The sequence below is a fragment of the Terrapene carolina genome, unplaced genomic scaffold (genome assembly GCF_002925995.2).
Source record: "Terrapene carolina triunguis isolate 2854851 unplaced genomic scaffold, T_m_triunguis-2.0 Scaffold85, whole genome shotgun sequence".
Lineage (NCBI taxonomy): Eukaryota > Metazoa > Chordata > Testudines > Emydidae > Terrapene > Terrapene triunguis.
This window is the reverse complement of record NW_020664436.1, coordinates 7504800-7521402: the sequence shown is the minus strand read 5'-3', so window position 1 is coordinate 7521402 and position 16603 is coordinate 7504800.

Sequence of the window (16603 nt, the reverse complement as noted above, 5' to 3'; positions counted from 1 at the left end):
CTGTAGTCTGAAGTTTTCCTTTCAGGATCTGAAATCTGTGAGCAGCAGATGATCCTGACGACAGTGGAGAGGAATACTTGGGAAAGTTTACTTAAAGGAGGACAGGTTAGAAAAACAATCCCTCTCTTCACTGCTTGAATCAGTCAGCATGACGCTGACGACGACACAGCTGGAAGAGAATGCAGCAGGCTCCTTGGTCCTGAGGCAAAGCAGCCCACACAGTCAGTTAATGTGAGGAGCCTGGTCTGTGCTTGGAGGCAGTGTGGCAGGGTTTGTGAGGTGGGGGCCCTGGATGCAAGTCAGACGATCTAATCAAAGCAATCCTTTTGGTTCCCAGTTCTGTCAAGGGAATAAAGGGGGTAGGGAAAGTGTCTGCTAAGTTTGAAAGAGGTGCTGCAGGACTGGGCTCGTCTCCAGGATACAGGGCACTCTTGAGTGTCCCTCTCTGGGAGCGTGTTATTGAGCCGTTAAGCAATGAAAAACTCTTGGTGAGGAAGGTGCTCTCTCTCTCTCTGCAAGCGTCTCCAGCACCAAGGGGCACTGATAGATGGGCCTAGTGCAGTCAAGGGGCAGCGAATTTTCGGGGGGGAGGGGAGGGAGTGGCTGAGAAGCTGTGGAAGCCTGTGTCCAGGGGGCCTGGAAGGTCAGTCACCTGGTAGCCCAAGCCAGGTGGCTGATGTTTGTGTTGGGGGCGGGGGGAGGGGCATTACTGCAAATATTTTTACACATATTTACACTGGCTTTGTTGGTGCCCCTTTTGTGTTCCCTTTGGGGGAAATCCAGTCCTGCCCAACACAAGGTGTATGTACCACTGCAATCCCACTCACCCCCACTCCCAACACATCTGTGGATGCCATGACGTTCTGGCACAAGCAAACAGTTGTGGGTGTCGAAGCACCATTCTTGACCAGCTCATGGCTTGATGGATACCTCTGTGGGCAGGGGAAACTTCTTCAGAGCTTTAACACTGTAACATCCTCTCCCTTTTGCCCCACTCTATGTAATCCTGAGGAATGCCACCTGGGAGAACTTTCCTACTGGTGATGTCCCTTGGACCTCCCACTCATGGTTTGCTTTAGTTTGCAGGGGAGAGGAGATGTATGTTCCTTTCCCAGAGCTCAGCCCATCAGCCAAACCAGTGGGAGCCTCTTAGGACTAACAGGAGCCAGTGCAAATCAGATCTAATCTGGTAGGAGCTTTACTGAGCTGGACTTAATTTGAAGGGGGAGGGATAGCTCAGTGGTTTGAGCATTGGCCTGCTAAACCCAGGGTTGTGAGTTCAATCCTTGGGAGGGGGGGCCATTTAGGGATCTGAGGCAAAAATCTGTCTGGGGATTGGTCCTGCTTTGAGCAGGGGGTTGGACTAGATGACCTCCTAAGGTCCTTTCCAATCCTGATATTCTATGATTCTATGAAGTCACCTGCCCCTGGCCAAGACGGTCGGAACTACACTAAGCTGGTATAATCCATGCTGGTCTTGGAGGAAAGTTACTTCCTCACTGAACTGGTAGGAGCCATGCAGGAGAATTTGCTTTGCCCTGGACAAACCATGCTGGGCTGATATCCTCTGAGAGTTGTTCACAAATTACACCATCCTAGCAAGACCTTTTCTAAAGGGCCAACACTGGAGTCTATAGCTTTTCCATAATAAGTGGCAGAGTTCATGCCGCTGAACCTAAGGCCAGGCTGGGACTTTCTCTGCTCATAGGCTCTGTCTGAATCCTTTGTGCGTTCAGCTCCACAGCTTGGATGGTGGGTTCACGTGATCACCAGAGTTGCTCCAGGAAACTCTGCTTCCTGGTCCTAATGCTTGGAGACAGTCATTCTCCTCTCCACCTTCTGGCCCTTTCCAGGAAGGTTTGTAGAGGGATGGGTCTGGCCATAAAGTTGCTCACAATTGGAGCACAGGAAGGACAGGAATCTAGAGGCTGCAGCCAAACCACAGAATCCAATAGGGCTCAGCCTGCCAGCCATCACCTGGACATTAAATGGATTGCACATGGGTTCTCTGATTACAGACACTGGAAACCCCCAGACTTCAGGGGAGACGGAATTACATCTCGTAACAGGAAGAGTTTGTGTCCTGAAAACAGCCAGTGGGGGATGTGAAGGAGGCAGGTAGATTTAATTGCTAGCATGGGATTGATTAGAGAAGGGCTATTTGGTGAGGAGATGATGGCATTAGCTGATATTTGGTATCCTTTGGTAACACTAATAGATATAATAATAAATAATAAATTAATAATGTTTGCATGTGCCTGTGTGTCATAGCACCCACAAACATAATGTGGGGTTTGAGAGTATATCATATATGCAGCCATGCAATAATGTGTGTGAGCATGTCATGTTGTGTATAGTTGTGTGCAAGTCTGTGAATACAACTCACACATTCTCCCTGGCTACTTTGCTCCTTCTCTGTTAGGCTTGTAACCTCCTGATGATTGTGTAAAGTTTCTCAGGACACTTCCAGGCTGTTTATCTGATACAGCATCGTGCTCCCAGGGGTTAGGACACTAGCTTGGGACTCAGGAAACCCCGGTTCAGTTCTCTACTCTGCCACAGGCTTCCTGAGTGACCTTGAACAAGACAATTAGTCTTTTTGGCCATCAAAGATATTGAGGCATCTGATGTCTACTGATTTCCATGGAAGTTAGGCGCCTGAATACCTTTGAGGGTATGGGACTCAGTGCTGATCTGTAAAATGGGGATAACACCATGGCTCCACTTCACAGGGGATGTTGTGAGGATAAATACATTTAAAATTGGGAGGTGCTCAGATACCACAGTGATGGGGGGCATAGAAGAATCTAGATGATAGGTAGATCCAATATAGTGCAACCCAACTTTCTTCAACATTCCCAGCCTTCAATCCATTGTACTATTCTTCTGAGTAGATTTGGTACTAGTACTTTAGAAGGGGGGAATGGAGGTGGGTGGAGGGAGAGCTGAAGCGAGTAATTAAATTAGCCACTCACCATAACATTTGTGTTGTTTTAAATATCCTTCCCTATGTTACTAATGACACGTGAGATCATGCACATGGAAAGAAAGTTTAAAATCTCAACAACTGTAGAGTATTGAGTCTGTTTGTTTACTCTTTGCTCCTCATCCAGCTCGGACAGGGAAACCGTCTTGACCAGTTGTTCCCGTTCTTGGTTCTCTGGCACTTTGATGCCATCAAACTAGGGCTCCAGAAGAAGCAGACCTTGTTCCTGGTCCTAGTGGAAATTCCAGTGGACTCTGTTAGAACCCTTCAGCTGGTCTCTCTATGTGACACACTCATGTTCCCCTTATACTGAAATTCCATTCATAGCGCAAACTGCAGTGCTATAAACCAGCACTGATTGCATGTCCCAGTCCAGTGGAAATTGCATGCTATATACCAGCATGGACTGCATGTCACACAATCCAGTCTATTCTGTAAATATGGTAGAACCTAGGCCATACATGGGAATGGATGGAAAAATATCTGGGATTGGAGGAATAGAAGACATGGCCTGTTCAGAGAAGACAGTTGTTCAGAGTCCTGTTTCCACTCGGACCAATTTGTGTCACTCAGTCAGTGCAAACTATCTGGAATCTGACTGCAAGTGGCCACTAGGGATTTCCCCTGGTGGAAGGGATCTGCTAGCATAAGGCTGGCAGAGATGTCTCCTGCACCGGCTGCCCCCATCACCCTGGTCTAGGGACATCTCAGAGGCAAGGTGAGAACATGGCAGAGTTCTGCTTTGTTACACTGATTCTCCACTGGTGCAAGATTCTATAAAGATCATACATCAGTGGCATGAGCCCAGACTGGCATAAACCAGCCCATAGGATCAGGGAGTTGAAACTGGCTCCCAGATGCCCTCAGCCTTCCTCTGTGCCAAGCAGAGCTTATATACATGGGAGAGTCTGTAAAAATATCTGTATTTTTGAGCTTCAAACAGTGCAATTCTCTTGGATATAATGTAAAGGGACCTCATCCCCATCAGAAGGAAGATGCTGTGGGATCAGGTCAGGTGGAATTTGACCAGCCCCCTTCTGGATTCCTTAATTTCCCCTCCCACAGATTGGAGAGTCACTTCCTGACTGAGTTTCTGGCCACCTGTCTGAGACCTGCAACTAGGGGATCTGCCCCATCAGTCTTGGTGGATATATATATATATATATATATATATATATATATATATGTCTCCCTTCCCTGTGGCTGGGAGAATGAAAATTCAGCCTGTTTGGGGCTGGTTTAAAGTAGCGCGCACACACACACACACACACGCACACACACACACACACACACACACTCTGCGCCCCCCCCCCCCCCCCTGTATGGTTTGTTATGGGAGAGACACCATTTGCCCGATGGCCTGCAACTTTTCATTGGCTCCGGAGTACAGGAGGGTGGGGGCAAGGTGCTAACAGGGTAAGAGGAGGGTTTATTGGTAGGGCACTGAGGGGAAGTCATTGGTTCACTCCGAGCTCTTTCATCCACTCAAGTCTTCTTTGCTTAGCAGGATTCCGGTTTTTGGGCTGCAGCAGAGAAACAGCCCGTTCCCAGATGCCACCTTTGTTCGCTGTCCAAGCAACTTCGTCACAGCTCTCTAGTGACTTCTTTTGCAACCAGAGTGAAGAGGGCAGCAGGGCCCTGACCCTGCCAGCAATAAAGCCAGTAGCATTGTGCTGCCCTGGCATCTCCAAGGAGCCCTGCACCACTTCTACTTGAATTGCTGGAAAGAACAAAGGGCTATATTGAAAGCCCAAAGGCCAAGAATACATGAAATCTGGGGACAGGGCATATGCCACAGGGGTGGTTTGTTCCTGATGCCAGTGGGGAGGACACTATGGCCCATTCCTCATGAAGCAGAACGTGGCAGTAGGTGCTGCTGTGCCAGAAGGTTTTTGAATAGGCTTGCAGGCCTCCAACAAGAGGCGCTGTTCCTTTTAGAGGAGATTTGGGGTTTGTCTCCACAGCAAGCAGCAGCCCATGACAGCGAGGCTCAGAGCCTGGGTCTACAGACTTGAGCTCACGGGGGGACACCAATGCCCTACGGCACTCAGAATTGCTGTGCAGACATTTGGGCTCAGGCTGGAGCTTGGGCTCTGAAGCCTTGGAAGGGCGAGGGGGTGGGCCTCAGAGCCTAAGCTCCAGTTCGAGCCCAACTGTCTACACAGCTATTTTTAGCACCATAGTGTGAGCCGGAGTCTGTAGACCCAGGCTCTGAGACTCACTGCCGTGGGCTGCTGCAGGCTGTGGAGATGTACCCTTTGAAAGAGCTTCCCACCCCAAAGGCTGAAGTGTAGAGGGATGGGCCTGGCCATAAAGTCTCTCCCACATGGAGCTTTAAAGGAGAAAGCATTCAACTGGCTCCACGTGGCAACTGTTTTGGAACAGGGCTCACCAGATACTGAGCCCCAGAAGAATCCATTAGACTTAAATGTACTTAAAATCCATGCGCAAAATGCTGGGGCAGGAAATGGGGTTCACTGCTTCAGCATATTAAGGCACTGTAACTAGGGTCCATATCTGCTGTTACTCAGCTTTCCCGTGATTCACCCATGGCTTTGTGGCCCAGATGAAGCAAGATCTGTCAGGCAGATGTGTGCACCAAGCGAAACTACAATCCCATCATTCACTGCGCACTGCTCATGCTCCATAGACAGCACTTGGCTCTTCAGTTAAAGGGCTTCTGTTCCCAACCTACTGCAGCTTGGTCCCTGTCTCCTGGTGGGAGAGCTCTGCTCACTTCTCCATTCTCCCCTCCCACTCACCTTAAAGCTTCTCAGAGCCGCTGGGAGGTGAGGCCCCGTTGAATAGCTACTACTTAGGGAAACACATCCCTGGAAGCCAGTACAGCAGGGCTGGAATTAGTCAGAGACATGGGGCTGCTCAGTATTAATGGCCAGGATAGAGCTTGACAGCCCCACATCAATGGGCCACTCTCCTCAGCGGGACATTTATGAGGCCTTGGCTTGTGTGGCCGCCTCCACTATAAGTGAAAATCAAAACCAGATTGGTGTCCCCCTCCTGGCAGCAGCAGCCTGGTGCCTTCCATAAATCCTGCTCTCCTGCCCGTCTCCTGGGGACTCCATCCAGTAAATGGATTCATTATATGCAGATGATTTCCTCTTCCTTCTGCGCTGGTTAAACAAAGAGCCTATTAGACACAACATGGAAACTCTCACACTCTTTCTCTCGCACTCACACACCCAAGGAGAACATGAAAACACACCCAGACGCTGAAAGCTCTTTCACAGTCTCCCCTGTCCACTCCCGCCCACCCAATGGACATGCAGACCCCCTCGCACACAAACACATGACTGTCTATAGTCACCAGTCTAAACCAAGCAGTGCTGGAGCTCCTGACCCCGACAGGGTGCAGTATCATTCAGAGAGCAGTGCAGGTGAGAGCAGCTATCCCTGTGTGTGTGCTGAGTGGGCCAGTGTCCTTTTGCCCACATGCCTGCAGTGCCCCGTAACATAATTTAGTGCCAATGTGTTGTGCCTCTGGTATTGGTGTAAGGCCCATGTCTTCTAGGAGCCAGGTCTGTTACTATCCGCGTGTGTGACAATATAACCACAGGAGCTGGCCGGTGGCCAAAGGACTGGAGTTTTACTGCCAGAGTTCTTGCCACGGCTCTTCTTCCAGATCCAGCAGAACCAGGGAGCGAGAAAAGGCAGAGGGCTTGGGATGCAGGGACTGGTGAGAGCCCTGAGTGCATCTCTGCTACCCAGCAACATTCCAGTTGGAGGTAATGCTGACTAGGAAAGGGCTGGAAAGCACCACTCCTCACATAGCCTGCGCATCTTTGCAGCCATGGCAGCTTTAGAGCCTCCATCCTGTGATGAGGGGCACATTAGAACCCCCTAGCTAAGACCGTTTAGATAAGATGACATTAGACTGTGCACCCATTCCCCAGGTGCTGTTATTGCAGGTTGGCCATGCTGAGCTGCAGCACATGAGGGGGAACCTCTGCTATGCGGAGTCTTGCCTGATCTCTAGGTGTCCAGGGGGAAAGGCACACTTGTTATATTAGCTGCACTGGGTCTGCGGGGGTCCTGGGACTATTGGTCTGTGAGAGACCCCACACTGCCTTTATCATATCCCTTCTTATTTGTCTCCTTCCTAAGGCCAGGTCTCCACTAGGAAATTAAGTTCGTATAACTATGTTGCTCAGGGGTGTGAAAAATCCACACCCCTGAGCGACGCAGTTACTCTGACCTAACCCCCAGTGTAGACAGCAGTAAGTCAATGGGAGACTTCTTCTGTCAACGTAACTACCACATCTTGGGGAAGTGGAGTACCCATGCCGATGGGAGAAGTCCGCCTGTTGGTGTAGGTGGTGTCTTCACTGAAGCGCTACAGCAGCACAGCTGCAGCATTTAAGTGTAGACCTGCCCTATGAGTTTGTGGATTTATTATGCTTTAATGAGATTCCTGCCCAAACAGTTCATTGCCTGAATCAGCTAGTTTCTTTCCCAACTCCTTTCTGGGGAACACCTATTTAAGTGACAGTGGGGTGTAGATGCTAGGGCCCTCGAGTGGGACTCAGGAGATGTGGGTTCTGTTTCCAACTCTGCCACTGATCCACTGTGTGACCTTCAGCAACTCAATTCTTTGCCTTTGTCCCTTAAGACTGCAAGTTTTATGGGGCAGGGGCTAGCCTCTCAGTATGTGTTTGTACAGCACCTACCACAATGGGGCCCCGATCTTGGTTGGAACCTCCAGGTGCTACTGTACTACAAATAGTGAAACATAGTAATGATTGACACTTACATAAACCTTCTCCCCCTCCACAAAGCCCCCCAGAAGCAGCTAACAGAGTCACTCACATGATGTGACGTATGCTTTGAGTTAACAACCCTTTCCTGGCAGCTTGGCCCCTGAACACAATGGGTCCAGTGGCTCAGAAGGGACCTAAAGCTCCTGGTTCATCCTGGGGAAATGTAGAGCAAACTGCTCTCTCCAGAAACTATCCTGCCTCTGTCTCCTTCATTTGTTCCTAATCTCTAGGGACATTTGCATCCAAATAGGATCAAAGGATCAAAAATAAAAACTAGGAAGCCTGAATATTCCCCGACAGGCCGTGCACTTCAGAGCAACCGGCCACCAGCTCAGGAGTGGACACATGAACTCAACCCCAACAACCACATGTAATTCTAGCCTGGGTGGGGCATACCCCTCCTCTGACAGACACCTGTGAGGCTCTCTCTTTTTACACTTTGGAAGCACTTGCTGTAGTTTATCATGCCCATAAAGTCCCATTGAACTGAATGTTCAGATGGACGTTTGCCTGTGATGTCTGACACTCATAATTCATGGTGTGTGTTGGTTAGTTCTGCTAATCCTCCAATGGGGCACAGAAACGACACCTGTGACAATATTCAAACTGCAGGTGGGCTCCTCATAGAGGACAATCAGCCACGAAGCATTTCAAGCAGGGCATAAACTGGAGTGGGGGAAGGGGACTCCAGGATCTGTTCATGGGTGTGACCCCCAAACAGAAAGACAGGTGGCTTTGATGACTCACTGATTTGCTCAGCTGCAGGTGATGGTGGGGACTCGGAGGTGAGGATGTGAGCAGACGGTAATGGAGCAGGACCCCTGGAAGGGTGGAGGCATCGGAGAAGCCTTAGCCTGCGTGGGACCGCAGCTTCCGTCTCACCACATCTTGCTAGGGACTGAGAGGGCAGCCTCCTCCGCAGAGTTAATTCAGTGCTTCCTCTAACAGAAGAGCTCTGCGGCTTTGGTTAACCAGGAATCCAGATCAGCTCCCACAGCCATGCGCCCGAATCCCTGCCTTACGGGTGTGGGGTTTGGCCATGTCAGATCCACTGAAGCTCACCTGGAAGGGGTGTGAGTTGTGAGGCACTCACAGCAGTGACTGTCCCACTAAAGTCAGGAGCCTCAGAGGGAAGGCAAAGACATGACACTGGGGTCCAGTTTCATGCTAGTGTGAGATAGGAATTCAGCTGGATCTATCAGCCCTGCTATCCTAAATCTTCCCTAAAGCCCCTGTGACAGTGTGGAGGAGGCAAGGGAGCCTTAGCAAGGACATCATCAGGGCTTTCACAGGAAGGACAGACAGGTTCCTAGGGGATGGACAGGACAGACAAATAGCCAAGGAAGCAAGACTGGAGCTCTCTCTACCCCTAGGTTCCTATGCACCCCAACAGGAAGCGGGACACAGTTTCCATGAGTTTTTCAGGTTCTGGGGGTTGAGTGTTTTAAGCAATGTTATTTTCAGATTCTTCTGTCATCCTAGTTCCCGTCGCTGCCTTGCTCCAGCCCTGCCCACTTGGCATTCTCAGCTGAAAGATGGGAAAGCAGGAAGCAATGGGGAAGGGAAGGGGTGTTCATGCTGTTGATGGTCCCACATGATAGCATACACCCTCACCTCACATAGAGTATGCCACAGCTCTTGTGGGAGGATAGCTGGAAATGATCCCCTAAGCTGCCTTCCTTGGATTAAAATCCTACAGGGGAAGAAAAGGGGAGGGAGAGAGCTAAAACATCCATCCTTCCTCTTTGTTCACCTTCTGTGCCGACCACCCTAGGGTTCCCAACATTGTATTTCAAAAATAAGGGACTGTTTTCTTAGCACCACCGCCCCTGCTCTCCTCCCGTCATTATATCTTCATCATCATTATTAATAAGAAGCTGTACTCACCTACATTTGCTGGGGGTATTTCTTGCTGCTTTTTGCAGCACTCCGCCACTCCCGATCTTGCTGTACTGAGATGAAAAAATAATGGCTGTCCCTCTTAATAAGGGACTGTTGGCAACCCGACCCACCGCTGTGGTAGCTGAACACCTCCATGGTATTTGAATGCCTGGAATTTGGATGCTGCTCCCCACCCAGAGGGCCTGATTCCAGCCACTGAGCTGCTGCCAAGCCCTGGTTGCAGGGGAAACATTCCTTTCCCCACTGCGGGCGCTCGGAAGATATGGGCAGAGCTGGCAGCCTCAGGGGTCATTAAAACCAGGCTTATAAACCATGAGCCAGGGAGCAAGACGAAGCAATGTAATGAAGAGGGGAGGAAAGCACCGATGAGGAACAGCTCCCAAGGGGAGAGTTTCCAGGAGCCAAGAGGCACTTTGCCGGAAGAGTGTTTAGAATTGGATCCGAGCTGGCTGAGAAGTGCAGACTGGGGAGAACTGCCTCCCTTGAATCCTTGCTCTACTGTCTTCTGCTTTCCTTCTGCCTCTGTAAGTCAGAAGGGCCAGATGGCCATGGAGGGGAATGGCAATTAGGCTAGGGGGCGGTGACACAGCCAACCCTGCAGCTCAGGGCCAAGTGCACAGGTTAGGATGTGAGAGTGTCTAGTTCCACTCTCTGCTTAATCATAGCCATCAGACACTTAATCATACACTCTTGCTAGCATAGATGCTAGAGCAGCAGCGGGAGACGGGCTGTAAATCCCCAGCCCCTGAGAACTGAGCTGGAAGGTGGAGGATGAGGAGTTCCTTCCTGCCTTTGAACACTGCTTTGCCAAGTGCCAGCTGGGAGCTCCCAGAGCAGCGGAGTGTCTCACTGAATGGCAAACACAACAAAGCTGCTCCACTGAGGTGGCAATACTAAGGCTTTGATTCTCCATTGGCCAACACCTTGTGGAGCCAGCTGCGCCAGTGTGAAGTGGGGGTAAAATTCTCCCAGCTCAGAGCAGTCGCCTCTTCCATACCCACTTTGCCCTGGTGGACATCACCCTACAAGGGGCAGGGCAACAGAGAATCAGGGGTTACAGTTTTACCTTGCCACTGATGTATCCACCCACCAGTTCAAATAGTCCCAGGGGATTATTCGGCTTGTGGCCAGTTGTGCTGCTGTTGCTGGTCGAGAGGCAGGGCTGTGCTCACTGTATTATGACAGAGTGCGGGTTGGAATGCAAGCAGCACTGCAATCAGCCTCCTGATGAGGAGTGTTTAGACTGCAAGGGGTGAAACACCAGGATGTGGCTTGTAGACCAACTCCTCCATGTGCTTCTTCCTAACAAAAGCCCCTGTAGTGTGGGTCTTCTTTAATTCATTCAGTCTTGTTTTTCAGTTGCCTGGGGGGTGCAGGTTGGTCCCAGGGCTGGGTATGTGACACACACACAGAGCAAGTTTTAAACCTCTGCCCGTACAGTAGGTAATATTAACTCCCCAAATGCAACCTTGTCTGGCCATGCCCAGCAGGAGCAGAGAGGTGCAGAGGAGAGGGATTCATGCATGAGCCCATTGACTGACACTGCCCGGGCGCTACTAACATGGGCTATCTAGGGGCTGGAAAGCAGTGCTCCATGGAGGAGAGGGACATGATGTCATGAGATCCAGGCATTGTTCCGTGTGCGGAGACGAAAGGAACAGGTCCAACAGAATTGCCCAAATGATACAGAACTGCTCAGCACTTCATGTGCTTGTTTGGAGGTGAGTGACGGGAGGTGGTCGAGGAAGCGCAAGCAGCAGACTCAGCGGCCCGAGGGAGAAACTGTTCCGAGTGCTTTCCAGAGATGGCTTGGCTCAGATGAGAACTCAAAAATTGTTCCTTCTGAGGCCTGGCTCTCTCCCGTTCTGTAACAGTGCCCAGCTCTCCTACGTCCTTTTGATGTAGGCGCCTCCTTTCTCAGCAGCAAGGCTCCTCTAGAGAGAGTCAGCCAGATGGCCTATTGCCCTTCCCTCTGGCCTTATGCATTGAGACCCAGCAACCCTCCACTGGGGCCTGGCAGCTCTTTGCAGGGGCCCATAAACCATTGTTTCAAACCTTCAGATGTTGGGTTTGTGATAGGACAAGGGTTCTTATTTCATCCAAACCCGATTGCTCATCCCTCATCAGTCTGGGGATTTAGCAATAAGGTCTGTCAATGCAGCACAGCGACATTAGTTCTGGGCAAAGTGGCAAGCCCAAAGCACTGTAGGTGATGCAGCACAGAGCACTCTGAAGATGCTAGAGGCAGGTTTAAACATGGCCCAAGGATCGTGTGTGTGTGTAGGGGGGATGCATCTCTGCACTGGTGCACAGCCAGAACAAAGAGGGGAGGACGTCTCTGATGTGCTGGGGCTGGTGGGCACCAGACTGGCTCACGGAGCAGGTTAGAGAAGCCTAAGGGCTGCCTTAACTTTTGTCCCCTAATGCCGTAATCCCTATGAGCACTGTGGCAGCAGGGAACCATTGGGACGTAGAGAAGCTCCAGCCATGCCTCCTCCTGCCCAGCCCCTGCATGCCCTGATGCATCCCCAGCTGGTGGGGACAGAACTAGAGTAGTTGTCTCTGCACCTGCCCTGTGCCAGGGTAATTCATCAGGAGGACCTGGGCCTGCTTTGTGGCTACTTTAGTTGGTGGAGCCAACATAAAGTGACCACAATCCAGTGAGGAATTATCCCTGCCCCGCCCCCCTCCCCCCCGGTAGTTCTGTGATGAGGCCTGGGGCTGTTCATCTGTTTAGCACAGTCCATGGAAGCTACTCAATTGCGCAGTGCGGAATGTGGATGGCTGCAATCCACTCCATCTCATGCAGCCTTGGGGTAGCCCGCAGGCTTTCGGTAAGCTTTCACAGCAGCCCCTTGTCAGCAGCCAGCCGCCAAGTGAGCAAGGTTTGGCCACTTCTGGTGTAGCTGGTGGTGTGCAGACCTGTCAGGTTTCTGCCCTAGGCAGGAAATTCCCCAGCACTGGCTGAGTCTCTTCGGGGTAAATGTGTCACTGAGGATGGGCATTAAGGGTTTCCCCTGCAGGATACGTGCAAGTGAGTGAGCAGTAAATAAGCATAGGGAGCATACTTGATCCCATCAAATCCTATAAAATAAGCATGGCTGGACTTGGTCATTACATGGCTGGAAGACGTCCAAGAGAAAAGCAAGATGTTGCAAGAAGTGGTGAAGGTGAACTAAGAGCTGTTTTGCAGGGAGTGATATTGATGGTTCAGTAACTGACACTTTCCCGTCCTAACTGAACCCAATGCCACCAAACGGTGCTCGGGTTAGCAGGGGCAAGGAGACATCATCTTTTACACGAGAGAGAAATCCATGGGCCTGATCACTTGTTATTAAAGATCTTGGGGAATTTTTCACTGGAGTTGATGTATTATCTGCAGCGTTCTGGCCAAATTCCACCTTCAACGCTTCCATGGTGCCACTCCCTGCAGTTTCAATTGAACAACAGGATTCTGCTTCACTTCTTTTTCCAAACTGTTCTACCTAATTAACCTATCTATCACTTCAAACCCATCCCTCTCTGTGGTACATAGGCACATACAAAATGTCCATACATCCATAGTTTTTCTCATGGAGGGCATTCCCTCTCTGCCATTAGAGTGAGCTAAGTTTAGATGCTTTTGAGGCTAGTTCTAGCATCAGCGTATTCCTGTCTCTGCAGGGCTGAGGTGCCGATCCTTTCTTTTGGGCTGTTGCTGTGGAAGGCTTTTGCATAGAGGTGGGTTTGCGTTTCACTCCAGAGATGGTAAAATCTGGGCTCATCTGGCTTTCTGTTGGGCGAAGCCGAGGTTTTGCTGCTGAAAAGCCTTGCTCTGAGCCCCATGGGCTCCACACAGGTCACTGTCAGCCATGGGTCCTGTGGCTCAGAGCTGCCGGAACATACTTAGGATCATTTAAACGTCACCATTAATTGTTTCACTGCTGGCCATTTTAGCAGCATTATCCTGCTTCTGTGCTCCCGCCACAATCCCAACCAGCCTCCCCAGGTGCCAGTCTCCTTCCCCACTAATATTCCCTATCAGCTGCCCAAACCTCCAGCTTCCTTACCTCCCTGGTCCCTTTGCTGAAGCAATGATGTATTTTCAAGCCAACATCCTGCAGCACATTGAAAGTTTTAAGGCAGCATAAATCTAATCTATGGAATCTAATATCCAACTGAAGAACAGCATGGGGACATGGGAGTGATGGTATGGTTCATTTTCATATTTCATTGAGTAAAAATCACCACCTTTTCATAGAGCTGAAGCTGCCAACGAATTTCCAGTTGGTTGTCGCAGAGCGCTGCAATAACTAGGGTGCCTTGCTGCAGAACTTGTTACACGACCATGGAGCACATGGGGCAGCAAGAACAGCTATTACTCCGGTGAGCAAATTGGTGCAGTTTGAGGCTTTTGCCCAGCGGCGATGGAGTCCTGTGAACAAACAACATATGGAAACCCTTGTGTTTTCTAAACTCAGACTGTCCCCGGCCTACCAGCTGTTCCAGGCCTCTGCCAAGACCAGCAGAGAGGATGATGTCAGGGAATTGCTCTGCGTGATTTTGGAGAGCAGTGACACGCACACAGATGAAATCAGTGATGACGTTTCCAGACCTGCCTGGAGCTGACTTATCAAGGATCACCCCATGGCCCTGTCCTGTCAGACGCAGACCTGGCAACAGTGATCCATGCAATCATGACCTCCAGGCTGGATTATTACAACTCATTATAGCTGGGAATGATGCCAAAGAAATTGAGAAATCATCAAGTGATGCAAATTGCATTTGTCTGTATGCTGAGCAACACAGGTCGCTGAGAACACATCATCCTCGTGCTCTGCTCCCTGTTGGCTCCTTTCCTGAATACAGTGGCCCAGGTGGGGTCTCTGTCCTGATGTTCAAATCCTTCCTTGAGACTGGCCCTAGCTACCTGAGGACCATCTCTCCCTCTGTGACCCTAACAGCTACATTCCACATTGGAACGATGAAGCTGTCACTCAATAGTCTCTTGGGTGCAGGAGACAGCTTTGGCTCTAGAAAATGGAACTCCCTCCCACAAGAGACGAGAGACCATGGACTTCACCATGGTCAGCACTGAGCTTATCTGACGTAGTAAGCTCATCACACATATGCACAGGTACACAAGGACAAAGCCTTCATCCTCTCCAGCTGTTCCTGCAGACAGCGAAAGGGGAGAGAGAGTGTTGCTGTTGTTTGGGACATGCTCTGATAGCATGCTGAGGAGCTCTATGTAAGCAGCAAGATAGGTACAGGACGGGTGTTTGAGGGCTGGGTTTGTAGAGGGCAGTTGAGAACAGGCTGTGATGGGACCGAAGCCCGAAGAGCAGATGTCTGCACAGTCCAGGCTGTACAAGGGCATACAGAAACCAGGGTGCTGGAGCAGACTAATGACAGAGGGACACTGGAGAATACCAATAATAGGGGACAAAGCACTGGAGGTCAAAGGCATTGGAGCAGATCTCACTTAGATCCAGTTTACCTCAAAGCCCTTTTTCAGCACTGCTCCTCCATCCTTCCATTGAGAGGGTACCATGTACAAAGCCAGCCCAGTGCTGAGCTGGTCGGGCACGTGGCCTGGGAAGCCCCTGTGTCCCATTCGCTACAGGGCAATGTGTATGCATGAGGCCAGCTCTGTATCATACTGGCTCCCGCAGCAACCTCCACAGCTCCCTTTTGTTTCAATAAGTGGGAGCAAGAGTTCTTGCATTTCCAAGAAGTGTTGCCTAATGGCTAGAGCAAGACTCCTGTGTTCTGTTTCCAGCTCTGGGAGGGGAATGTGGTCTAGTGGTTAAAGCAGGAAACTGAGCATCTGCACTCCTAGCTCCATTCCTTGTTCTGAGTGGGGTTTAGTGGCTAGAACAGAGGCCTGGGAGTCAGGACCCCGGTTCTATTCCCAGCGCTGGCAGGGAGTGTAGCCTGGTGGTTAGAGCAGAGGGCTGGGGGATCAGGACTCTTGGAAAGAGAGATATTGTGATGTGAAGATGCAATCCTCAAGGAGAAGCCTGGACTTGACCTGACTGAACTCAGTCCGTTCTTAGCCTGAGACAATTTTGAACCCATTCTTTCCCCTTTGAGATCATTTCCCATTTCGGATAGAAGTGGAAGAAACGACCTCATTGCCTGCCTGAGTAAACGGTTCTCACTTCATCCTCGGTATCGGTCAGGGGCTGTGGTAGGTGAATCAGAAAGTGGATTTTTCAGAGGCTGAGCGCCAAGCTAAACAAGGAGCGAGAGAAAAAATGAAAAGAGAAAGTGAGTCGAAAAGTCCAGATGATGCAAAGAAAAACGAGTCCGTACCAGACGTGCCCAGGAACCAGAGGTTTCAGAGCGTCTACAGATGAATAGAAGGGAAACCTCCAGTTTGCTCTTTCCACAGAATTCAGGCTGCACGGCATAGCAAAGCAGGGAGGGTGGGAAGGCCCAAGTGTGTGCGTGTGTGAAGGGGAAGAGGCCCTGCTTCTGGCACTGTGACAAAGGAGCAGATGTGTTACTGCAGCCGTAGAGACAAACACGAGTAAGGCCTGGTCTACACACAGTGTTTGCACCTATTGCACTATCGAATTATACATGTAAAGGAGCAGCTGTACCAATACAAGTACCCCTATAACTCCATCTATGAGGTGTGTGTGGGGGGACACACTGATTTAGCTATATGGGCTTCCAAACATATATAGTTAAAGGGATACAGACTATGTGTAGACCAGCCCTAATTCGTGCTTGTCCTTGTTAATGTTCTACATCTAGCCAGGTGGCTGGTGCAGGGAGACAGCTGGCTCTGAGGACTGTCTCCTTGGCTATGAGTAAGGAGGAAGGACAGGGATAGGATCATGAAGGGCTGGCTTGCTGGAACAGATCTCTCTTCTTTGAAAGCAGCCTGCAAAAACTCATCCCCATTTCCTGGGAATGAGGGGTGGGGTTTGTTTTTGCTTTCTGTTTCCTC